Source organism: Pseudophryne corroboree, chromosome 11, assembly GCF_028390025.1.
Source record: "Pseudophryne corroboree isolate aPseCor3 chromosome 11, aPseCor3.hap2, whole genome shotgun sequence".
Classification (NCBI taxonomy): domain Eukaryota; kingdom Metazoa; phylum Chordata; class Amphibia; order Anura; family Myobatrachidae; genus Pseudophryne; species Pseudophryne corroboree.
The window spans coordinates 207,735,882-207,760,179 of NC_086454.1; the positions used below are offsets into that span (position 1 = coordinate 207,735,882).

General features: G+C 36.0%; 14 non-coding genes across 14 annotated transcripts; all 14 read left to right on the plus strand.

Annotated features, from left to right (window-relative positions):
- Positions 1–536: 536 nt before the first annotated feature.
- TRNAI-UAU (transfer RNA isoleucine (anticodon UAU)) lies at positions 537–629 on the plus strand. Its single transcript is given in 2 exon segments — positions 537–574; positions 594–629. It is a non-coding gene; the product is annotated as a tRNA-Ile (tRNA).
- An 805-nt stretch (positions 630–1,434) lies between these two features.
- On the plus strand, positions 1,435–1,527 carry TRNAI-UAU (transfer RNA isoleucine (anticodon UAU)). The gene is given in 2 exon segments: positions 1,435–1,472; positions 1,492–1,527. It is a non-coding gene; the product is annotated as a tRNA-Ile (tRNA).
- A 1,711-nt stretch (positions 1,528–3,238) lies between these two features.
- On the plus strand, positions 3,239–3,331 carry TRNAV-UAC (transfer RNA valine (anticodon UAC)). The gene is given in 2 exon segments: positions 3,239–3,276; positions 3,296–3,331. It is a non-coding gene; the product is annotated as a tRNA-Val (tRNA).
- A 783-nt stretch (positions 3,332–4,114) lies between these two features.
- TRNAI-UAU (transfer RNA isoleucine (anticodon UAU)) lies at positions 4,115–4,207 on the plus strand. The gene is given in 2 exon segments: positions 4,115–4,152; positions 4,172–4,207. It is a non-coding gene; the product is annotated as a tRNA-Ile (tRNA).
- Positions 4,208–5,013: 806 nt separating this feature from the next.
- TRNAI-UAU (transfer RNA isoleucine (anticodon UAU)) lies at positions 5,014–5,106 on the plus strand. The gene is given in 2 exon segments: positions 5,014–5,051; positions 5,071–5,106. It is a non-coding gene; the product is annotated as a tRNA-Ile (tRNA).
- A 783-nt stretch (positions 5,107–5,889) lies between these two features.
- TRNAI-UAU (transfer RNA isoleucine (anticodon UAU)) lies at positions 5,890–5,982 on the plus strand. Its single transcript is given in 2 exon segments — positions 5,890–5,927; positions 5,947–5,982. It is a non-coding gene; the product is annotated as a tRNA-Ile (tRNA).
- Positions 5,983–7,667: 1,685 nt separating this feature from the next.
- Positions 7,668–7,760, plus strand: TRNAI-UAU (transfer RNA isoleucine (anticodon UAU)). Its single transcript is given in 2 exon segments — positions 7,668–7,705; positions 7,725–7,760. It is a non-coding gene; the product is annotated as a tRNA-Ile (tRNA).
- Positions 7,761–9,471: 1,711 nt separating this feature from the next.
- On the plus strand, positions 9,472–9,564 carry TRNAV-UAC (transfer RNA valine (anticodon UAC)). Its single transcript is given in 2 exon segments — positions 9,472–9,509; positions 9,529–9,564. It is a non-coding gene; the product is annotated as a tRNA-Val (tRNA).
- Positions 9,565–11,276: 1,712 nt separating this feature from the next.
- TRNAV-UAC (transfer RNA valine (anticodon UAC)) lies at positions 11,277–11,369 on the plus strand. The gene is given in 2 exon segments: positions 11,277–11,314; positions 11,334–11,369. It is a non-coding gene; the product is annotated as a tRNA-Val (tRNA).
- A 3,490-nt stretch (positions 11,370–14,859) lies between these two features.
- Positions 14,860–14,952, plus strand: TRNAV-UAC (transfer RNA valine (anticodon UAC)). Its single transcript is given in 2 exon segments — positions 14,860–14,897; positions 14,917–14,952. It is a non-coding gene; the product is annotated as a tRNA-Val (tRNA).
- Positions 14,953–16,663: 1,711 nt separating this feature from the next.
- On the plus strand, positions 16,664–16,756 carry TRNAV-UAC (transfer RNA valine (anticodon UAC)). The gene is given in 2 exon segments: positions 16,664–16,701; positions 16,721–16,756. It is a non-coding gene; the product is annotated as a tRNA-Val (tRNA).
- Positions 16,757–18,462: 1,706 nt separating this feature from the next.
- Positions 18,463–18,555, plus strand: TRNAI-UAU (transfer RNA isoleucine (anticodon UAU)). The gene is given in 2 exon segments: positions 18,463–18,500; positions 18,520–18,555. It is a non-coding gene; the product is annotated as a tRNA-Ile (tRNA).
- Positions 18,556–20,270: 1,715 nt separating this feature from the next.
- Positions 20,271–20,363, plus strand: TRNAI-UAU (transfer RNA isoleucine (anticodon UAU)). The gene is given in 2 exon segments: positions 20,271–20,308; positions 20,328–20,363. It is a non-coding gene; the product is annotated as a tRNA-Ile (tRNA).
- A 2,587-nt stretch (positions 20,364–22,950) lies between these two features.
- On the plus strand, positions 22,951–23,043 carry TRNAV-UAC (transfer RNA valine (anticodon UAC)). Its single transcript is given in 2 exon segments — positions 22,951–22,988; positions 23,008–23,043. It is a non-coding gene; the product is annotated as a tRNA-Val (tRNA).
- Positions 23,044–24,298: the final 1,255 nt, after the last annotated feature.

Below are 24,298 nucleotides of genomic sequence, written 5' to 3' on the forward strand. Positions count from 1 at the left end.
CCATACTGACAGCTCTGGATAGTACCAGCACATTTCCTGCTGGACTTGGTAACGCAAAGAACACAGTAAACAGCTTCACTTTTTCCTCAAAAATAAATAATTGAATATTAAAAACCTAACAGTCTTAAATAAGAACATCAGTAAGCACCACTGGCATAATGGATAAGTCACTGTCCTCCTAAGCCAGGGGTTGTGGGTCCAAGTCCCATCTGGGTTGGAAGTCATTACACCAAGTGTCTCATCACTAGAGTTGATATTTTATCCTTGCTTCAACTGTACAACAGTCTTGCAGTGTTTAGCTTGTAAAAAATGACCACAGAAGCTAAATATGACATTTATTATGATAACATTGTTGTTGGTTTATTTTAAACCTTTTCTATCACCGTGGACAGCTTATTCAAGTGCCATCTGGCATGCATGTTCGTTTGTTGCTAATCATTCAACACCAAAAATTATTTTCTTTTTCAATACTTATGACTGTACTGATTGTATTGAATAAAATCCACATCTAGCATAACCAACTGGTTCTGCAAAGTGCTCCAGTGGCGCAATTGGTCAGCGCGCGGTACTTATAAGACAGTATCTGTTGTGCAATGCCGAGGTTGTGAGTTCAAACCTCACCTGGAGCAGCTTTGTATACTGTTTTTTTCCTTTACTTATGTCATTAGTCATTGATAATAAACTGCTACCTTAATATTTAATATAATATTACAAATGATGGAAGAAAAAAAAAACACAAATATGATTGTGCATTTAAGTTGTAAGCACACATTTGCTTTAGTTCAAATGCACTGCATATCTTCCTTCAGTCAGCCAACAAAACAGCAATGGAAAAGATAAACATACTGTTGGTAAAGCAGTTGCATCAAATTGATTTTCTGCAATATAGCATGATAATCCATACGGACAGCTCTGGATAGTACCAGCACATTTCTTGCTGGACTTGGTAATGCAAAGAACACAGTAAACAGCTTCACTTTTTTTCAAAAATAAATAATTGACTATTAAAAACCTATCAGTCTTAAATAAGGACATCATTAAGCACCACTGGCATAATGGTTAAGGCACTGTTCTCCTAAGCCAGTGGTTGTGGGTTTTAGTCCCGTCTGAGTTGGAAGTCATTACAGCAAGTGTCTCATCACTAGAGTTGATATTTTATCCTTGCTTCAACTGTACAACAGTCTTGCAGTGTTTAGCTTGCAAAAAATGAACACAGAAGCTAAAAAATGACATTTATTATGATAACATTGTTGTTTATTTTTTTTAAACCTTTTCTATCACCGTGGACAGCTTATTCAAGTGCCATCTGGCATGCACGTTCGTTTGTTGCTCATCATTCATCACCAAATATGATTTTCTATTTCAATTCTTATGACTATACTGATTGTATTGAATAAAATCCACATCTAGCATAACCGACAGATGCTGCTAAGTGCTCCAGTGGCGCAATTGGTCAGCGCACGGTACTTATAAGACAGTATCTGTTGAGCAATGCCGAGGTTGTAAGTTCAAACCTCACCTGGAGCAGCTTTGTTTACTGTTTTTATTCTTTTTCTTATGTCAATAATCATTGATTATAAACTGCTACCTTAATATTTAATATGATATTACAAAGGATGGAAGAAAGAAAGAAAAAACACAAACATGATTGTGCATTTAAGTTGTCAGCACACATCTGCTTTGGTTCAAATGCACTGCATATCTTCCTTCAGTCAGCCAACAAAACAGCAATGGAAAAGATTAACATACTGTTGGCAAAGCAGTTGCATCAAATTGATTTTCTGCAATATAGCATAATAATCCATACTGACAGCTCTGCATAGTACCAGCACATTTCCTGCTGGACTTGGTAACGCAAAGAACACAGTAAACAGCTTCACTTTTTCCTCAAAAATAAATAATTGACTATTAAAAACCTAACAGTCTTAAATAAGAACATCAGTAAGCACCACTGGCATAATGGATAAGTCACTGTCCTCCTAAGCCAGGGGTTGTGGGTCCAAGTCCCATCTGGGGTGAAAGTCATTACAGCAAGTGTCTCATCACTAGAGTTGATATTTTATCCTTGCTTCAACTGTAAAACAGTCTTGCAGTGTTTAGCTTGTAAAAAATGACCACAGAAGCTAAATATGGCATTTATTATGATGACATTGTTGTTGGTTTATTTTAAACCTTTTCTATCACCGTGGACAGCTTATTCAAGTGCCATCTGGCATGCATGTTCCTTTGTTGCTCATCATTCATCACCAAAAATGATTTTCTTTTTCAATTCTTATGACTGTACTGATTGTATTGAATAAAATCCACATCTAGCATAACCAATTAATGCTGCAAAGTGTTCCATTGGTGCAATTGGTCAGTGCACAGTACTTGTAAGACAGTATCTGTTGAGCAATGCAGAGGTTGTGAGTTCAAGCTTCTCCTGGATCAGCTTTGTATACTGTTTTTTTCCTTTTCTTATGTCATTAGTCATTGATTATAAACTGCTACCTTAATATTTAATATGATATTACAAATGATGGAAGAAAGAAAAAAAAACACAAACATGATTGTGCATTTAAGTTGTCAGCACACATCTGCTTTGGTTCAAATGCACTGCATATCTTCCTTCAGTCAGCCAACAAAACAGCAATGGAAAAGATAAACATACTGTTGGTAAAGCAGTTGCATCAAATTGATTTTCTGCAATATAGCATGATAATCCATACTGACAGCTCTGCATAGTACCAGCACATTTCATGCTGGACTTGGTAATGCAATGAACACAGTAAACAGCTTCACTTTTTTTCAAAAATAAATAATTGACTATTAAAAACCTATCAGTCTTAAATAAGGACATCAGTAAGAACCACTGGCATAATGGATAAAGCACTGTTCTCCTAAGCCAGTGGTTGTGGGTTTTAGTCCCGTCTGAGTTGGAAGTCAATACAGCAAGTGTATCATCACTAGAGTTGATATTTTGTCCTTGCTTCAACTGTAAAACAGTCTAGCAGTGTTTAGCTTGTAAAAAATGACCACAGAAGCTACAAAATGACATTTATTATGATAACATTGTTGTTGTTTTTTTTAAAACCTTTTCTATCACCGTGGACAGCTTATTCAAGTGCCATCTGGCATGCACGTTCATTTGTTGCTCATCATTCATCACCAAAAATGATTTTCTTTTTCAATTCTTATGACTGTACTGATTGTATTGAATAAAACCCACATCTAGCATAACCAACTGATGCTGCTAAGTGCTCCAGTGGCGCAATTGGTCAGCGCTCGGTACTTACAAGACAGTATCTGTTCAGCAATGCCGAGGTTGTGAGTTCAAACCTCACCTGGAGCAGCTTTGTTTACTGTTTTTATTCTTTTTCTTATGTCAATAATCATTGATTATAAACTGCTACCTTAATATTTAATATGATATTACAAAGGATGGAAGAAAGAAAGAAAAAACACAAACATGATTGTGCATTTAAGTTGTAAGCACACATCTGCTTTGGTTCACATGCACTGCATATCTTCCTTAAGTCAGCCAACAAAACAGCAATGGAAAAGATTAACATATTGTTGGTAAAGCAGTTGCATCACATTGATTTTCTGCAATATAGCATGATAATCCATACTGACAGCTCTGGATAGTACCAGCACATTTCCTGCTGGACTTGGTAACGCAAAGAACACAGTAAACAGCTTCACTTTTTCCTCAAAAATAAATAATTGACTATTAAAAACCTAACAGTCTTAAATAATGGATAAGTCACTGTCATCCTAAGCCAGGGGTTGTGGGTCCAAGTCCCATCTGGGGTGGAAGTCATTACACCAAGTGTCTCATCACTAGAGTTGATATTTTATCCTTGCTTCAACTGTACAACAGTCTTGCAGTGTTTAGCTTGTAAAAAATGACCACAGAAGCTAAATATGACATTTATTATGATAACATTGTTGTTGGTTTATTGTAAACCTTTTCTATCACCGTGGACAGCTTATTCAAGTGCCATCTGGCATGCATGTTCGTTTGTTGCTAATCATTCAACACCAAAAATTATTTTCTTTTTCAATACTTATGACTGTACTGATTGTATTGAATAAAATCCACATCTAGCATAACCAAATGATTCTGCTAAGTGCTCCAGTGGCGCAATTGGTTAGCGCGCGGTACTTATAAAACAGTATCTGTTGTGCAATGCCGAGGTTGTGAGTTCAAACCCCACCTGGAGCAGCTTTGTATACTGTTTTTTTCCTTTACTTATGTCATTAGTCATTGATTATAAACTGCTACCTTAATATTTAATATGATATTACAAATGATGGAAGAAAAAAAAAAACACAAATATGATTGTGCATTTAAGTTGTAAGCACACATTTGCTTTAGTTCAAATGCACTGCATATCTTCCTTCAGTCAGCCAACAAAACAGCAATGGAAAAGATAAACATACTGTTGGTAAAGCAGTTGCATCAAATTGATTTTCTGCAATATAGCATGATAATCCATACTGACAGCTCTGGATAGTACCAGCACATTTCTTGCTGGACTTGGTAATGCAAAGAACACAGTAAACAGCTTCACTTTTTTTCAAAAATAAATAATTGACTATTAAAAACCTATCAGTCTTAAATAAGGACATCATTAAGCACCACTGGCATAATGGTTAAGGCACTGTTCTCGTAAGCCAGTGGTTGTGGGTTTTAGTCCCGTCTGAGTTGGAAGTCATTACAGCAAGTGTCTCATCACTAGAGTTGATATTTTATCCTTGCTTCAACTGTACAACAGTCTTGCAGTGTTTAGCTTGCAAAAAATGAACACAGAAGCTAAAAAATGACATTTATTATGATAACATTGTTGTTTATTTTTTTTAAACCTTTTCTATCACCGTGGACAGCTTATTCAAGTGCTACCTGGCATGCACGTTCGTTTATTGCTCATCATTCATCACCAAATATGATTTTCTATTTCAATTCTTATGACTATACTGATTGTATTGAATAAAATCCACATCTAGCATAACCGACAGATGCTGCTAAGTGCTCCAGTGGCGCAATTGGTCAGCGCACGGTACTTATAAGACAGTATCTGTTGAGCAATGCCGAGGTTGTAAGTTCAAACCTCACCTGGAGCAGCTTTGTTTACTGTTTTTATTCTTTTTCTTATGTCAATAATCATTGATTATAAACTGCTACCTTAATATTTAATATGATATTACAAAGGATGGAAGAAAGAAAGAAAAAACACAAACATGATTGTGCATTTAAGTTGTCAGCACACATCTGCTTTGGTTCAAATGCATTGCATATCTTCCTTCAATCAGCCAACAAAACAGCAATGGAAAAGATTAACATACTGTTGGTAAAGCAGTTGCATCAAATTGATTTTCTGCAATATAGCATAATAATCCATACTGACAGCTCTGGATAGTACCAGCACATTTCCTGCTGGACTTGGTAACGCAAAGAACACAGTAAACAGCTTCACTTTTTCCTCAAAAATAAATAATTGACTATTACAAACCTAACAGTCTTAAATAATGGATAAGTCACTGTCCTCCTAAGCCAGGGGTTGTGGGTCCAAGTCCCATCTGGGGTGGAAGTCATTACAACAAGTGTCTCATCACTAGAGTTGATATTTTATCCTTGCTTCAACTGTAAAACAGTCTTGCAGTGTTTAGCTTGTAAAAAATGACCACAGAAGCTAAATATGACATTTATTATGATAACATTGTTGTTGGTTTATATTAAACCTTTTCTATCACCGTGGACAGCTTATTCAAGTGCCATCTGGCATGCATGTTCGTTTGTTGCTCATCATTCATCACCAAAAATGAATTTCTTTTTCAATTCTTATGACTGTACTGATTGTATTGAATAAAATCCACATCTAGCATAACCAACTGACGCTGCTAAGTGCTCCAGTGGCGCAATTGGTCAGCGTTCGGTACTTATAAGACAGTATCTGTTGAGCTATGCCGTGGTTGTGAGTTCAAACCTCACCTGGAGCAGCTTTGTTTACTGTTTTTATTATTTTTCTTATGTCAATAATCATTGATTATAAACTGCTACCTTAATATTTAATATGATATTACAAAGGATGGAAGAAAGAAAGAAAAAACACAAACATGATTGTGCATTTAAGTTGTCAGCACACATCTGCTTTGGTTCAAATGCACTGCATATCTTCCTTCAGTCAGCCAACAAAACAGCAAGGGAAAAGATTAACATATTGTTGGTAAAGCAGTTGCATCAAATTGATTTTCTGCAATATAGCATGATAATCCATACTGCCAGCTCTGGATAGTACCAGAACATTTCCTGCTGGACTTGGTAATGCAAAGAACACAGTAAACAGCTTCACTTTTTCCTCAAAAATAAATAATTGACTATTAAAAACCTAACAGTCTTAAATAAGAACATCAGTAAGCACCACTGGCATAATGGATAAGTCACTGTCCTCCTAAGCAAGGGGTTGTGGGTCCAAGTCCCATCTGGGGTGAAAGTCATTACAGCAAGTGTCTCATCACTAGAGTTGATATTTTATCCTTGCTTCAACTGTAAAACAGTCTTGCAGTGTTTAGCTTGTAAAAAATGACCACAGAAGCTAAATATGGCATTTATTATGATGACATTGTTGTTGGTTTATTTTAAACCTTTTCTATCACCGTGGACAGCTTATTCAAGTGCCATCTGGCATGCATGTTCCTTTTTTGCTCATCATTCATCACCAAAAATTATTTTCTTTTTCAATTCTTATGACTGTACTGATTGTATTGAATAAAATCCACATCTAGCATAACCAATTAATGCTGCAAAGTGTTCCATTGGTGCAATTGGTCAGTGCACAGTACTTGTAAGACAGTTTCTGTTGAGCAATGCAGAGGTTGTGAGTTCAAGCTTCTCCTGGATCAGCTTTGTATACTGTTTTTTTCCTTTTCTTATGTCATTAGTCATTGATTATAAACTGCTACCTTAATATTTAATATGATATTACAAAGGATGGAAGAAAGAAAGAAAAAACACAAACATGATTGTGCATTTAAGTTGTAAGTACACATCTGCTTTGGTTCACATGCACTGCATATCTTCCTTAAGTCAGCCAACAAAACAGCAATGGAAAAGATTAACATATTGTTGGTAAAGCAGTTGCATCACATTGATTTTCTGCAATATAGCATGATAATCCATACTGACAGCTCTGGATAGTACCAGCACATTTCCTGCTGGACTTGGTAACGCAAAGAACACAGTAAACAGCTTCACTTTTTCCTCAAAAATAAATAATTGACTATTAAAAACCTAACAGTCTTAAATAATGGATAAGTCACTGTCCTCCTAAGCCAGGGGTTGTGGGTCCAAGTCCCATCTGGGGTGGAAGTCATTACAACAAGTGTCTCATCACTAGAGTTGATATTTTATCCTTGCTTCAACTGTAAAACAGTCTTGCAGTGTTTAGCTTGTAAAAAATGACCACAGAAGCTAAATATGACATTCATTATGATAACATTGTTGTTGGTTTATTTTAAACCTTTTCTATCACCGTGGACAGCTTATTCAAGTGCCATCTGGCATGCATGTTCGTTTGTTGCTCATCATTCATCACCAAAAATATTTTTCTTTTTCAATTCTTATGACTGTACTGATTGTATTGAATAAAATCCACATCTAGCATAACAAACTGATGCTGCTAAGTGCTCCAGTGGCGCAATTGGTCAGCGTTCGGTACTTATAAGACAGTATCTGTTGAGCTATGCCGAGGTTGTGAGTTCAAACCTCACCTGGAGCAGCTTTGTTTACTGTTTTTATTATTTTTCTTATGTCAATAATCATTGATTATAAACTGCTACCTTAATATTTAATATGATATTACAAAGGATGGAAGAAAGAAAGAAAAAACACAAACATGATTGTGCATTTAAGTTGTCAGCACACATCTGCTTTGGTTCAAATGCACTGCATATCTTCCTTCAGTCAGCCAACAAAACAGCAATGGAAAAGATTAACATATTGTTGGTAAAGCAGTTGCATCAAATTGATTTTCTGCAATATAGCATGATAATCCATACTGACAGCTCTGGATAGTACCAGCACATTTCCTGCTGGACTTGGTAACGCAAAGAACACAGTAAACAGCTTCACTTTTTCCTCAAAAATAAATAATTGACTATTAAAAACCTAACAGTCTTAAATAAGAACATCAGTAAGCACCACTGGCATAATGGATAAGTCACTGTCCTCCTAAGCCAGGGGTTGTGGGTCCAAGTCCCATCTGGGGTGAAAGTCATTACAGCAAGTGTCTCATCACTAGAGTTGATATTTTATCCTTGCTTCAACTGTAAAACAGTCTTGCAGTGTTTAGCTTGTAAAAAATGACCACAGAAGCTAAATATGGCATTTATTATGATGACATTGTTGTTGGTTTATTTTAAACCTTTTCTATCACCGTGGACAGCTTATTCAAGTGCCATCTGGCATGCATGTTCCTTTGTTGCTCATCATTCATCACCAAAAATGATTTTCTTTTTCAATTCTTATGACTGTACTGATTGTATTGAATAAAATCCACATCTAGCATAACCAATTAATGCTGCAAAGTGTTCCATTGGTGCAATTGGTCAGTGCACAGTACTTGTAAGACAGTATCTGTTGAGCAATGCAGAGGTTGTGAGTTCAAGCTTCTCCTGGATCAGCTTTGTATACTGTTTTTTTCCTTTTCTTATGTCATTAGTCATTGATTATAAACTGCTACCTTAATATTTAATATGATATTACAAATGATGGAAGAAAGAAAAAAAACCACAAACATGATTGTGCATTTAAGTTGTCAGCACACATCTGCTTTGGTTCAAATGCACTGCATATCTTCCTTCAGTCAGCCAACAAAACAGCAATGGAAAAGATAAACATACTGTTGGTAAAGCAGTTGCATCAAATTGATTTTCTGCAATATAGCATGATAATCCATACTGACAGCTCTGCATAGTACCAGCACATTTCATGCAGGACTTGGTAATGCAATGAACACAGTAAACAGCTTCACTTTTTTTCAAAAATAAATAATTGACTATTAAAAACCTATCAGTCTTAAATAAGGACATCAGTAAGAACCACTGGCATAATGGATAAAGCACTGTTCTCCTAAGCCAGTGGTTGTGGGTTTTAGTCCCGTCTGAGTTGGAAGTCAATACAGCAAGTGTATCATCACTAGAGTTGATATTTTGTCCTTGCTTCAACTGTAAAACAGTCTAGCAGTGTTTAGCTTGTAAAAAATGACCACAGAAGCTACAAAATGACATTTATTATGATAACATTGTTGTTGTTTTTTTTAAAACCATTTCTATCACCGTGGACAGCTTATTCAAGTGCCATCTGGCATGCACGTTCATTTGTTGCTCATCATTCATCACCAAAAATGATTTTCTTTTTCAATTCTTATGACTGTACTGATTGTATTGAATAAAACCCACATCTAGCATAACCAACTGATGCTGCTAAGTGCTCCAGTGGCGCAATTAGTCAGCGCTCGGTACTTACAAGACAGTATCTGTTGAGCAATGCCGAGGTTGTGAGTTCAAACCTCACCTGGAGCAGCTTTGTTTACTGTTTTTATTCTTTTTCTTATGTCAATAATCATTGATTATAAACTGCTACCTTAATATTTAATATGATATTACAAAGGATGGAAGAAAGAAAGAAAAAACACAAACATGATTGTGCATTTAAGTTGTAAGCACACATCTGCTTTGGTTCACATGCACTGCATATCTTCCTTAAGTCAGCCAACAAAACAGCAATGGAAAAGATTAACATATTGTTGGTAAAGCAGTTGCATCACATTGATTTTCTGCAATATAGCATGATAATCCATACTGACAGCTCTGGATAGTACCAGCACATTTCCTGCTGGACTTGGTAACGCAAAGAACACAGTAAACAGCTTCACTTTTTCCTCAAAAATAAATAATTGACTATTAAAAACCTAACAGTCTTAAATAAGAACATCAGTAAGCACCACTGGCATAATGGATAAGTCACTGTCCTCCTAAGCCAGGGGTTGTGGGTCCAAGTCCCATCTGGGGTGAAAGTCATTACAGCAAGTGTCTCATCACTAGAGTTGATATTTTATCCTTGCTTCAACTGTAAAACAGTCTTGCAGTGTTTAGCTTGTAAAAAATGACCACAGAAGCTAAATATGGCATTTATTATGATGACATTGTTGTTGGTTTATTTTAAACCTTTTCTATCACCGTGGATAGCTTATTCAAGTGCCATCTGGCATGCATGTTCCTTTGTTGCTCATCATTCATCACCAAAAATGATTTTCTTTTTCAATTCTTATGACTGTACTGATTGTATTGAAGAAAATCCACATCTAGCATAACCAATTAATGCTGCAAAGTGTTCCATTGGTGCAATTGGTCAGTGCACAGTACTTGTAAGACAGTATCTGTTGAGCAATGCAGAGGTTGTGAGTTCAAGCTTCTCCTGGATCAGCTTTGTATACTGTTTTTTTCCTTTTCTTATGTCATTAGTCATTGATTATAAACTGCTACCTTAATATTTAATATGATATTACAAATGATGGAAGAAAGAAAAAAAAAACACAAACATGATTGTGCATTTAAGTTGTCAGCACACATCTGCTTTGGTTCAAATGCACTGCATATCTTCCTTCAGTCAGCCAACAAAACAGCAATGGAAAAGATAAACATATTGTTGGTAAAGCAGTTGCATCAAATTGATTTTCTGCAATATAGCATGATAATCCATACTGACAGCTCTGCATAGTACCAGCACATTTCATGCTGGACTTGGTAATGCAATGAACACAGTAAACAGCTTCACTTTTTTTCAAAAATAAATAATTGACTATTAAAAACCTATCAGTCTTAAATAAGGACATCAGTAAGAACCACTGGCATAATGGATAAAGCACTGTTCTCCTAAGCCAGTGGTTGTGGGTTTTAGTCCCGTCTGAGTTGGAAGTCAATACAGCAAGTGTATCATCACTAGAGTTGATATTTTGTCCTTGCTTCAACTGTAAAACAGTCTAGCAGTGTTTAGCTTGTAAAAAATGACCACAGAAGCTACAAAATGACATTTATTATGATAACATTGTTGTTGTTTTTTTTAAAACCTTTTCTATCACCGTGGACAGCTTATTCAAGTGCCATCTGGCATGCACGTTCATTTGTTGCTCATCATTCATCACCAAAAATGATTTTCTTTTTCAATTCTTATGACTGTACTGATTGTATTGAATAAAACCCACATCTAGCATAACCAACTGATGCTGCTAAGTGCTTCAGTGGCGCAATTGGTCAGCGCACGGTACTTACAAGACAATATCTGTTGAGCAATGCCGAGGTTGTGAGTTCAAACCTCACCTGGAGCAGCTTTGTTTACTGTTTTTATTCTTTTTCTTATGTCAATAATCATTGATTATAAACTGCTACCTTAATATTTAATATGATATTACAAAGGATGGAAGAAAGAAAGAAAAAACACAAACATGATTGTGCATTTAAGTTGTAAGCACACATCTGCTTTGGTTCACATGCACTGCATATCTTCCTTCAGTCAGCCAACAAAACAGCAATGGAAAAGATTAACATATTGTTGGTAAAGCAGTTGCATCAAATTGATTTTCTGCAATATAGCATGATAATCCATACTGACAGCTCTGCATAGTACCAGCACATTTCATGCTGGACTTGGTAATGCAATGAACACAGTAAACAGCTTCACTTTTTTTCAAAAATAAATAATTGACTATTAAAAACCTATCAGTCTTAAATAAGGACATCATTAAGCACCACTGGCATAATGGTTAAGGCACTGTTCTCCTAAGCCAGTGGTTGTGGGTTTTAGTCCCGTCTGAGTTGGAAGTCATTACAGCAAGTGTCTCATCACTAGAGTTGATATTTTATCCTTGCTTCTACTGTACAACAGTCTTGCAGTGTTTAGCTTGCAAAAAATGAACACAGAAGCTAAAAAATGACATTTATTATGATAACATTGTTGTTTATTTTTTTTAAACCTTTTCTATCACCGTGGACAGCTTATTCAAGTGCCATCTGGCATGCACGTTCGTTTGTTGCTCAACATTCATCACCAAATATGATTTTCTATTTCAATTCTTATGACTATACTGATTGTATTGAATCAAATCCACATCTAGCATAACCGACAGATGCTGCTAAGTGCTCCAGTGGCGCAATTGGTCAGCACACGGTACTTATAAGACAGTATCTGTTGAGCAATGCCGAGGTTGTAAGTTCAAACCTCACCTGGAGCAGCTTTGTTTACTGTTTTTATTCTTTTTCTTATGTCAATAATCATTGATTATAAACTGCTACCTTAATATTTAATATGATATTACAAAGGATGGAAGAAAGAAAGAAAAAACACAAACATGATTGTGCATTTAAGTTGTTAGCACACATCTGCTTTGGTTCAAATGCACTGCATATCTTCCTTCAGTCAGCCAACAAAACAGCAATGGAAAAGATTAACATACTGTTGGTAAAGCAGTTGCATCAAATTGATTTTCTGTAATATAGCATAATAATCCATACTGACAGCTCTGGATAGTACCAGCACATTTCCTGCTGGACTTGGTAACGCAAAGAACACAGTAAACAGCTTTACTTTTTCCTCAGAAATAAATAATTGACTATTAAAATCCTAACAGTCTTAAATAATGGATAAGTCACTGTCCTCCTAAGCCAGGGGTTGTGGGTCCAAGTCCCATCTGGGGTGGAAGTCATTACAACAAGTGTCTCATCACTAGAGTTGATATTTTATCCTTGCTTCAACTGTACAACAGTCTTGCAGTGTTTAGCTTGTAAAAAATGACCACAGAAGCTAAATATGACATTTATTATGATAACATTGTTGTTGGTTTATTTTAAACCTTTTCTATCACCGTGGACAGCTTATTCAAGTGCCATCTGGCATGCATGTTCGTTTGTTGCTCATCATTCATCACCAAAAATGATTTTCTTTTTCAATTCTTATGACTGTACTGATTGTATTGAATAAAATCCACATCTAGCATAACCAACTGATGCTGCTAAGTGCTCCAGTGGCGCAATTGGTCAGCATTCGGTACTTATAAGACAGTATCTGTTGAGCTATGCCGAGGTTGTGAGTTCAAACCTCACCTGGAGCAGCTTTGTTTACTGTTTTTATTATTTTTCTTATGTCAATAATCATTGATTATAAACTGCTACCTTAATATTTAATATGATATTACAAAGGATGGAAGAAAGAAAGAAAAAACACAAACATGATTGTGCATTTAAGTTGTCAGCACACATCTGCTTTGGTTCAAATGCACTGCATATCTTCCTTCAGTCAGCCAACAAAACAGCAATGGAAAAGATTAACATATTGTTGGTAAAGCAGTTGCATCAAATTGATTTTCTGCAATATAGCATGATAATCCATACTGACAGCTCTGGATAGTACCAGCACATTTCCTGCTGGACTTGGTAACGCAAAGAACACAGTAAACAGCTTCACTTTTTCCTCAAAAATAAATAATTGACTATTAAAAACCTAACAGTCTTAAATAAGAACATCAGTAAGCACCACTGGCATAATGGATAAGTCACTGTCCTCCTAAGCCAGGGGTTGTGGGTCCAAGTCCCATCTGGGGTGAAAGTCATTACAGCAAGTGTCTCATCACTAGAGTTGATATTTTATCCTTGCTTCAACTGTAAAACAGTCTTGCAGTGTTTAGCTTGTAAAAAATGACCACAGAAGCTAAATATGGCATTTATTATGATGACATTGTTGTTGGTTTATTTTAAACCTTTTCTATCACCGTGGACAGCTTATTCAAGTGCCATCTGGCATGCATGTTCCTTTGTTGCTCTTCATTCATCACCAAAAATGATTTTCTTTTTCAATTCTTATGACTGTACTGATTGTATTGAATAAAATCCACATCTAGCATAACCAATTAATGCTGCAAAGTGTTCCATTGGTGCAATTGGTCAGTGCACAGTACTTGTAAGACAGTATCTGTTGAGCAATGCCGAGGTTGTGAGTTCAAGCTTCTCCTGGATCAGCTTTGTATACTGTTTTTTTCCTTTTCTTATGTCATTAGTCATTGATTATAAACTGCTACCTTAATATTTAATATGATATTACAAATGATGGAAGAAAGAAAAAAAAACACAAACATGATTGTGCATGTAAGTTGTCAGCACACATGTGCTTTGGTTCAAATGCACTGCATATCTTCCTTCAGTCAGCCAACAAAACAGCAATGGAAAAGATAAACATACTGTTGGTAAAGCAGTTGCATCAAATTGATTTTCTGCAATATAGCATGATAATCCATACTGACAGCTCTGCATAGTACCAGCACATTTCATGCTGGACTTGGTAATGCAATGAACACAGTAAACAGCTTCACTTTTTTTCAAAAATAAATAATTGACTATTAAAAACCTATCAGTCTTAAATAAGGACATCAGTAAGAACCACTGGCATAATGGATAAAGCACTGTTCTCCTAAGCCAGTGGTTGTGGGTTTTAGTCCCGTCTGAGTTGGAAGTCAATACAGCAAGTGTATCATCACTAGAGTTGATATTTTGTCCTTGCTTCAACTGTAAAACAGTCTAGCAGTGTATAGCTTGTAAAAAATGACCACAGAAGCTACAAAATGACATTTATTATGATAACATTGTTGTTGTTTTTTTTAAAACCTTTTCTATCACCGTGGACAGCTTATTCAAGTGCCATCTGGCATGCACATTCATTTGTTGCTCATCATTCATCACCAAAAATGATTTTCTTTTTCAATTCTTATGACTGTACTGATTGTATTGAATAAAACCCACATCTAGCATAACCAACTGATGCTGCTAAGTGCTCCAGTGGCGCAATTGGTCAGCGCACGGTACTTACAAGACAGTATCTGTTGAGCAATGCCGAGGTTGTGAGTTCAAACCTCACCTGGAGCAGCTTTGTTTACTGTTTTTATTCTTTTTCTTATGTCAATAATCATTGATTATAAACTGCTACCTTAATATTTAATATGATATTACAAAGGATGGAAGAAAGAAAGAAAAAACACAAACATGATTGTGCATTTAAGTTGTAAGCACACATCTGCTTTGGTTCACATGCACTGCATATCTTCCTTCAGTCAGCCAACAAAACAGCAATGGAAAAGATTAACATACTGTTGGTAAAGCGGTTGCATCAAATTGATTTTCTGCAATATAGCATGATAATCCATACTGACAGCTCTGGATAGTACCAGCACATTTCCTGCTGGACTTGGTAACGCAAAGAACACAGTAAACAGCTTCACTTTATCCTCAAAAATAAATAATTGACTATTAAAAACCTAACAGTCTTAAATAAGAACATCAGTAAGCACCACTGGCATAATGGATAAGTCATTGTCCTCCTAAGCCAGGGGTTGTGGGTCCAAGTCCCATCTGGGGTGGAAGTCATTACAGCAAGTGTCTCATCACTAGAGTTGATATTTTATCCTTGCTTCAACTGTAAAACAGTCTTGCAGTGTTTAGCTTGTAAAAAATGACCACAGAAGCAAAATATGACATTTATTATGATGACATTGTTGTTGGTTTATTTTAAACCTTCTCTATCACCGTGGACAGCTTATTCAAGTGCCATCTGGCATGCATGTTCCTTTGTTGCTCATCATTCATCACCAAAAATGAATTTCTTTTTCAATTCTTATGACTGTACTGATTGTATTGAATAAAATCCACATCTAGCATAACCAATTAATGCTGCAAAGTGTTCCATTGGTGCAATTGGTCAGTGCGCGGTACTTGTAAGACAGTATCTGTTGAGCAATGCCGAGGTTGGGAATTCAAGCCTCTCCTGGATCAGCTTTGTATACTGTTTTTTTCCTTTACTTATGTCATTAGTCATTGATTATAAACTGCTACCTTAATATTTAATATGATATTACAAATGATGGAAGAAAGAAAAAAAAACACAAACATGATTGTGCATTTAAGTTGTCAGCACACATCTGCTTTGGTTCAAATGCACTGCATATCTTCCTTCAGTCAGCCAACAAAACAGCAATGGAAAAGATAAACATATTGTTGGTAAAGCAGTTGCATCAAATTGATTTTCTGCAATATAGCATGATAATCCATACTGACAGCTCTGCATAGTACCAGCACATTTCATGCTGGACTTGGTAATGCAATGAACACAGTAAACAGCTTCACTTTTTTTCAAAAATAAATAATTGACTATTAAAAACCTATCAGTCTTAAATAAGGACATCAGTAAGAACCACTGGCATAATGGATAAGGCACTGTTCTCCTAAGCCAGTGGTTGTGGGTTTTAGTCCCGTCTGAGTTGGAAGTCAATACAGCAAGTGTATCATCACTAGAGTTGATATTTTGTCCTTGCATCAACTGTAAAACAGTCTAGCAGTGTTTAGCTTGTAAAAAATGACCACAGAAGCTGCAAAATGACATTTATTATGATAACATTGTTGTTGTTTTTTTTAAAACCTTTTCTATCACCGTGGACAGCTTATTCAAGTGCCATCTGGCATGCACGTTCATTTGTTGCTCATCATTCATCACCAAAAATGATTTTCTTTTTCAATTCTTATGACTGTACTGATTGTATTGAATAAAATCCACATCTAGCATAACCAACTATTGCTGCTAAGTGCTCCAGTGGCGCAATTGGTCAGCACACGGTACTTACAAGACAGTATCTGTTGAGCAATGCCGAGGTTGTGAGTTCAAACCTCACCTGGAGCAGCTTTGTTTACTGTTTTTATTCTTTTTCTTATGTCAATAATCATTGATTATAAACAGCTTCCTTAATATTTAATATGATATTACAAAGGATGGAAGAAAGAAAGAAAAAACACAAACATGATTGTGCATTTAAGTTGTAAGCACACATCTGCTTTGGTTCACATGCACTGCGTATCTTCCTTCAGTCAGCCAACAAAACAGCAATGGAAAAGATTAACATACTGTTTGTAAAGCAGTTGCATCAAATTGATTTTCTGCAATATAGCATGATAATCCATACTGACAGCTCTGGTTAGTATCAGCACATTTCCTGCTGAACTTGGTAACGCAAAGAACACAGTAAACAGCTTCACTTTTTCCTCAAAAATAAATAATTGACTATTAAAAACCTAACAGTCTTAAATAAGAACATCAGTAAGCACCACTGGCATAATGGATAAGTCACTGTCCTCCTAAGCCAGGGGTTGTGGGTCCAAGTCCCATCTGGGGTGGAAGTCATTACAGCAAGTGTCTCATCACTAGAGTTGATATTTTATCCTTGCTTCAACTGTAAAACAGTCTTGCAGTGTTTAGCTTGTAAAAAATGACCACAGAAGCTAAATATGACATTTATTATGATGACATTGTTGTTGGTTTATTTTAAACCTTCTCTATCACCGTGGACAGCTAATTCAAGTGCCATCTGGCATGCATGTTCCTTTGTTGCTCATCATTCATCACCAAAAATTATTTTCTTTTTCAATTCTTATGACTGTACTGATTGTATTGAATAAAATCCACATCTAGCATAACCAATTAATGCTGCAAAGTGTTCCATTGGTGCAATAGGTCAGTGCGCGGTACTTGTAAGACAGTATCTGTTGAGCAATGCCGAGGTTGTGAGTTCAAGCCTCTCCTGGATCAGCTTTGTATACTGTTTTTTTCCTTTACTTATGTCATTAGTCATTGATTATAAACTGGTACCTTAATATTTAATATGATGTTACAAATGATGGTAGAAAAAAAAACACAAACATGATTGTGCATTTAAGTTGTCAGCACACATGTGCTTTGGGTCAAATGCACTGCATATCTTCCTTCAGTCAGCCAACATAACAGCAATGGAAAAGATTAACATACTGTTGGTAAAGCAGTTGCATCAAATTGATTTTCTGCAATATAGCATGATAATCCATACTGACAGCTCTGGATAGTACCAGCACATTTCTTGCTGGACTTGGTAATGCAAAGAACACAGTAAACAGCTTCACTTTTTTTCAAAAATAAATAATTGACTATTAAAAACCTATCAGTCTTAAATAAGGACATCAGTAAGCACCACTGGCATAATGGATAAGGCACTGTTCTCCTAAGCCAGTGGTTGTGGGTTTTAGTCCCGTCTGAGTTGGAAGTCATTACAGCAAGTGTCTCATCACTAGAGTTGATATTTTATCCTTGCTTCAACTGTACAACAGTCTTGCAGTGTTTAGCTGGCAAAAAATGACCACAGAAGCTACAAAATGACATTTTTTATGATAACATTGTTGTTGTTTTTTTTAAACCTTTTCTATCACCGAGGACAGCTTATTCTAGTGCCATCTGGCATGCACGTTCGTTTGTTGCTCATCATTCATCACCAAAAATGATTTTCTTTTTTAATTCTTATGACTGTACTGATTGTATTGAATAAAACCCACATCTAGCATAACCAACTGATAATGCTAAGTGCTCCAGTGGCGCAATTGGTCAGCGCGCTGTACTTATAAGACAGTATCTGTTGAGCAATGCTGAGGTTGTGAGTTCAAACCTCACCTGGAGCAGCTTTGTTTACTGTTTTTATTATTTTTCTTATGTCAATAATTATTGATTATAAACTGCTACCTTAATATTTAATATGATATTACAAAGGATGGAAGAAAGAAAGAAAAAACACAAACATGATTGTACATTTAAGTTGTCAGCACAAATCTGCTTTGGTTCAAATGCACTGCATATCTTCTTTCAGTCAGCCAACAAAACAGCAATGGAAAAGATTAACATATTGTTGGTAAAGCAGTTGCATCAAATTGATTTTCTGCAATATAGCATGATAATCCATACTGACAGCTCTGGATAGTACCAGCACATTTCCTGCTGGACTTGGTAACGCAAAGAACACAGTAAACAGCTTCACTTTTTCCTCAAAAATAAATAATTGACTATTAAATACCTAACAGTCTTAAATAAGAACATCAGTAAGCACCACTGGCATAATGGATAAGTCACTGTCCTCCTAAGCCAGGGGTTGTGGGTCCAAGTCCCATCTGGGGTGGAAGTCATTACAGCAAGTGTCTCATCACTAGAGTTGATATTTTATCCTTGCTTCAACTGTAAAACAGTCTTGCAATGTTTAGCTTGTAAAAAATGACCACAGAAGCTAAATATGACATTTATTATGATGACATTGTTGTTGGTTTATTTTAAACCTTTTCTATCACCGTGGACAGCTTATTCAAGTGCCATCTGGCATGCATGTTCCTTTGTTGCTCATCATTCATCACCAAAAATGATTTTCTTTTTCAATTCTTATGACTGTACTGATTGTATTGAATAAAATCCACATCTAGCATAACCAATTAATGCTGCAAAGTGTTCCATTGGTGCAATAGGTCAGTGCGCGGTACTTGTAAGACAGTATCTGTTGAGCAATGCCGAGGTTGTGAGTTCAAGCTTCTCCTGGATCAGCTTTGTATACTGTTTTTTTCCTTTACTTATGTCATTAGTCATTGATTATAAACTGCTACCTTAATATTTAATATGATATTACAAATTATGGAAGAAAGAAAAAAACCCCCAAAAATATGATTGTGCATTTAAGTTGTAAGCGCACACATCTGCTTTGGTTCAAATGCACTGCATATCTTCCTTCAGTCAGCCAACAAAACAGCAATGGAAAAGATAAACATACTGTTGGTAAAGCAGTTTCATCAAATTGATTTTCTGCAATATAGCATGATAATCCATACTGACAGCTCTGCATAGTACCAGCACATTTCATGCTGGACTTGGTAATGCAAAGAACACAGTAAACAGCTTCACTTTTTTTCAAAAATAAATAATTGACTATTAAAAACCTATCAGTCTTAAATAAGGACACCAGTAAGCACCACTGGCATAATGGATAAGGCACTGTTCTCCTAAGCCAGTGGTTGTGGGTTTTAGTCCCGTCTGAGTTGGAAGTCATTACAGCAAGTGTATGATCACTAGAGTTGATATTTTATCCTTGCTTCAACTGTACAACAGTCTTGCAGTGTTTAGCTTGCAAAAAATGACCACAGAAGCTACAAAATGACATTTATTATGATAACATTGTTGTTGTTTTTTATTAAACCTTTTCTATCACCGTGGACAGCTTATTCAAGTGCCATCTGGCATGCACGTTCGTTTGTTGCTCATCATTCATCACCAAAAATGATTTTCTTTTTCAATTCTTATAACTGTACTGATTGTATTGAATAAAACCCACATCTAGCATAGCCAACAAATGTTGCTAAGTGCTCCAGTGGCGCAATTGGTCAGCGCGCGGTACTTATAAGACAGTATCTGTTGAGCAATGCCGAGGTTGTAAGTTCAAACCTCACCTGGAGCAGCTTTGTTTACTGTTTTTATTCTTTTTCTTATGTCAATAATCATTGATTATAAACTGCTACCTTAATATTTAATATGATATTACAAAGGATGGAAGAAAGAAAGAAAAAACACAAACATGATTGTGCATTTAAGTTGTCAGCACACATCTGCTTTGGTTCAAATGCACTGCATATCTTCCTTCAGTCAGCCAACAAAACAGCAATGGAAAAGATTAACATACTGTTGGTAAAGCAGTTGCATCAAATTGATTTTCTGCAATATAGCATAATAATCCATACTGACAGCTCTGGATAGTACCAGCACATTTCCTGCTGGACTTGGTAACGCAAAGAACACAGTAAACAGCTTCACTTTTTCCTCAGAAATAAATAATTGACTATTAAAAACCTAACAGTCTTAAATAATGGATAAGTCACTGTCCTCCTAAGCCAGGGGTTGTGGGTCCAAGTCCCATCTGGGGTGGAAGTCATTACAACAAGTGTCTCATCACTAGAGTTGATATTTTATCCTTGCTTCAACTGTACAACAGTCTTGCAGTGTTTAGCTTGTAAAAAATGACCACAGAAGCTAAATATGACATTTATTATGATAACATTGTTGTTGGTTTATTTTAAACCTTTTCTATCACCGTGGACAGCTTATTCAAGTGCCATCTGGCATGCATGTTCGTTTGTTGCTCATCATTCATCACCAAAAATGATTTTCTTTTTCAATTCTTATGACTGTACTGATTGTATTGAATAAAATCCACATCTAGCATAACCAACTGATGCTGCTAAGTGCTCCAGTGGCGCAATTGGTCAGCATTCGGTACTTATAAGACAGTATCTGTTGAGCTATGCCGAGGTTGTGAGTTCAAACCTCACCTGGAGCAGCTTTGTTTACTGTTTTTATTATTTTTCTTATGTCAATAATCATTGATTATAAACTGCTACCTTAATATTTAATATGATATTACAAAGGATGGAAGAAAGAAAGAAAAAACACAAACATGATTGTGCATTTAAGTTGTCAGCACACATCTGCTTTGGTTCAAATGCACTGCATATCTTCCTTCAGTCAGCCAACAAAACAGCAATGGAAAAGATTAACATATTGTTGGTAAAGCAGTTGCATCAAATTGATTTTCTGCAATATAGCATGATAATCCATACTGACAGCTCTGGATAGTACCAGCACATTTCCTGCTGGACTTGGTAACGCAAAGAACACAGTAAACAGCTTCACTTTTTCCTCAAAAATAAATAATTGACTATTAAAAACCTAACAGTCTTAAATAAGAACATCAGTAAGCACCACTGGCATAATGGATAAGTCACTGTCCTCCTAAGCCAGGGGTTGTGGGTCCAAGTCCCATCTGGGGTGAAAGTCATTACAGCAAGTGTCTCATCACTAGAGTTGATATTTTATCCTTGCTTCAACTGTAAAACAGTCTTGCAGTGTTTAGCTTGTAAAAAATGACCACAGAAGCTAAATATGGCATTTATTATGATGACATTGTTGTTGGTTTATTTTAAACCTTTTCTATCACCGTGGACAGCTTATTCAAGTGCCATCTGGCATGCATGTTCCTTTGTTGCTCATCATTCATCACCAAAAATGATTTTCTTTTTCAATTCTTATGACTGTACGGATTGTATTGAATAAAATCCACATCTAGCATAACCAATTAATGCTGCAAAGTGTTCCATTGGTGCAATTGGTCAGTGCACAGTACTTGTAAGACAGTATCTGTTGAGCAATGCCGAGGTTGTGAGTTCAAGCTTCTCCTGGATCAGCTTTGTATACTGTTTTTTTCCTTTTCTTATGTCATTAGTCATTGATTATAAACTGCTACCTTAATATTTAATATGATATTACAAATGATGGAAGAAAGAAAAAAAAACACAAACATGATTGTGCATGTAAGTTGTCAGCACACATGTGCTTTGGTTCAAATGCACTGCATATCTTCCTTCAGTCAGCCAACAAAACAGCAATGGAAAAGATAAACATACTGTTGGTAAAGCAGTTGCATCAAATTGATTTTCTGCAATATAGCATGATAATCCATACTGACAGCTCTGCATAGTACCAGCACATTTCATGCTGGACTTGGTAATGCAATGAACACAGTAAACAGCTTCACTTTTTTTCAAAAATAAATAATTGACTATTAAAAACCTATCAGTCTTAAATAAGGACATCAGTAAGAACCACTGGCATAATGGATAAAGCACTGTTCTCCTAAGCCAGTGGTTGTGGGTTTTAGTCCCGTCTGAGTTGGAAGTCAATACAGCAAGTGTATCATCACTAGAGTTGATATTTTGTCCTTGCTTCAACTGTAAAACAGTCTAGCAGTGTATAGCTTGTAAAAAATGACCACAGAAGCTACAAAATGACATTTATTATGATAACATTGTTGTTGTTTTTTTTAAAACCTTTTCTATCACCGTGGACAGCTTATTCAAGTGCCATCTGGCATGCACGTTCATTTGTTGCTCATCATTCATCACCAAAAATGATTTTCTTTTTCAATTCTTATGACTGTACTGATTGTATTGAATAAAACCCACATCTAGCATAACCAACTGATGCTGCTAAGTGCTCCAGTGGCGCAATTGGTCAGCGCACGGTACTTACAAGACAGTATCTGTTGAGCAATGCCGAGGTTGTGAGTTCAAACCTCACCTGGAGCAGCTTTGTTTACTGTTTTTATTCTTTTTCTTATGTCAATAATCATTGATTATAAACTGCTACCTTAATATTTAATATGATATTACAAAGGATGGAAGAAAGAAAGAAAAAACACAAACATGATTGTGCATTTAAGTTGTAAGCACACATCTGCTTTGGTTCACATGCACTGCATATCTTCCTTCAGTCAGCCAACAAAACAGCAATGGAAAAGATTAACATACTGTTGGTAAAGCGGTTGCATCAAATTGATTTTCTGCAATATAGCATGATAATCCATACTGACAGCTCTGGATAGTACCAGCACATTTCCTGCTGGACTTGGTAACGCAAAGAACACAGTAAACAGCTTCACTTTATCCTCAAAAATAAATAATTGACTATTAAAAACCTAACAGTCTTAAATAAGAACATCAGTAAGCACCACTGGCATAATGGATAAGTCACTGTCCTCCTAAGCCAGGGGTTGTGGGTCCAAGTCCCATCTGGGGTGGAAGTCATTACAGCAAGTGTCTCATCACTAGAGTTGATATTTTATCCTTGCTTCAACTGTAAAACAGTCTTGCAGTGTTTAGCTTGTAAAAAATGACCACAGAAGCAAAATATGACATTTATTATGATGACATTGTTGTTGGTTTATTTTAAACCTTCTCTATCACCGTGGACAGCTTATTCAAGTGCCATCTGGCATGCATGTTCCTTTGTTGCTCATCATTCATCACCAAAAATGAATTTCTTTTTCAATTCTTATGACTGTACTGATTGTATTGAATAAAATCCACATCTAGCATAACCAATTAATGCTGCAAAGTGTTCCATTGGTGCAATTGGTCAGTGCGCGGTACTTGTAAGACAGTATCTGTTGAGCAATGCCGAGGTTGGGAGTTCAAGCCTCTCCTGGATCAGCTTTGTATACTGTTTTTTTCCTTTACTTATGTCATTAGTCATTGATTATAAACTGCTACCTTAATATTTAATATGATATTACAAATGATGGAAGAAAGAAAAAAAAACACAAACATGATTGTGCATTTAAGTTGTCAGCACACATCTGCTTTGGTTCAAATGCACTGCATATCTTCCTTCAGTCAGCCAACAAAACAGCAATGGAAAAGATAAACATATTGTTGGTAAAGCAGTTGCATCAAATTGATTTTCTGCAATATAGCATGATAATCCATACTGACAGCTCTGCATAGTACCAGCACATTTCATGCTGGACTTGGTAATGCAATGAACACAGTAAACAGCTTCACT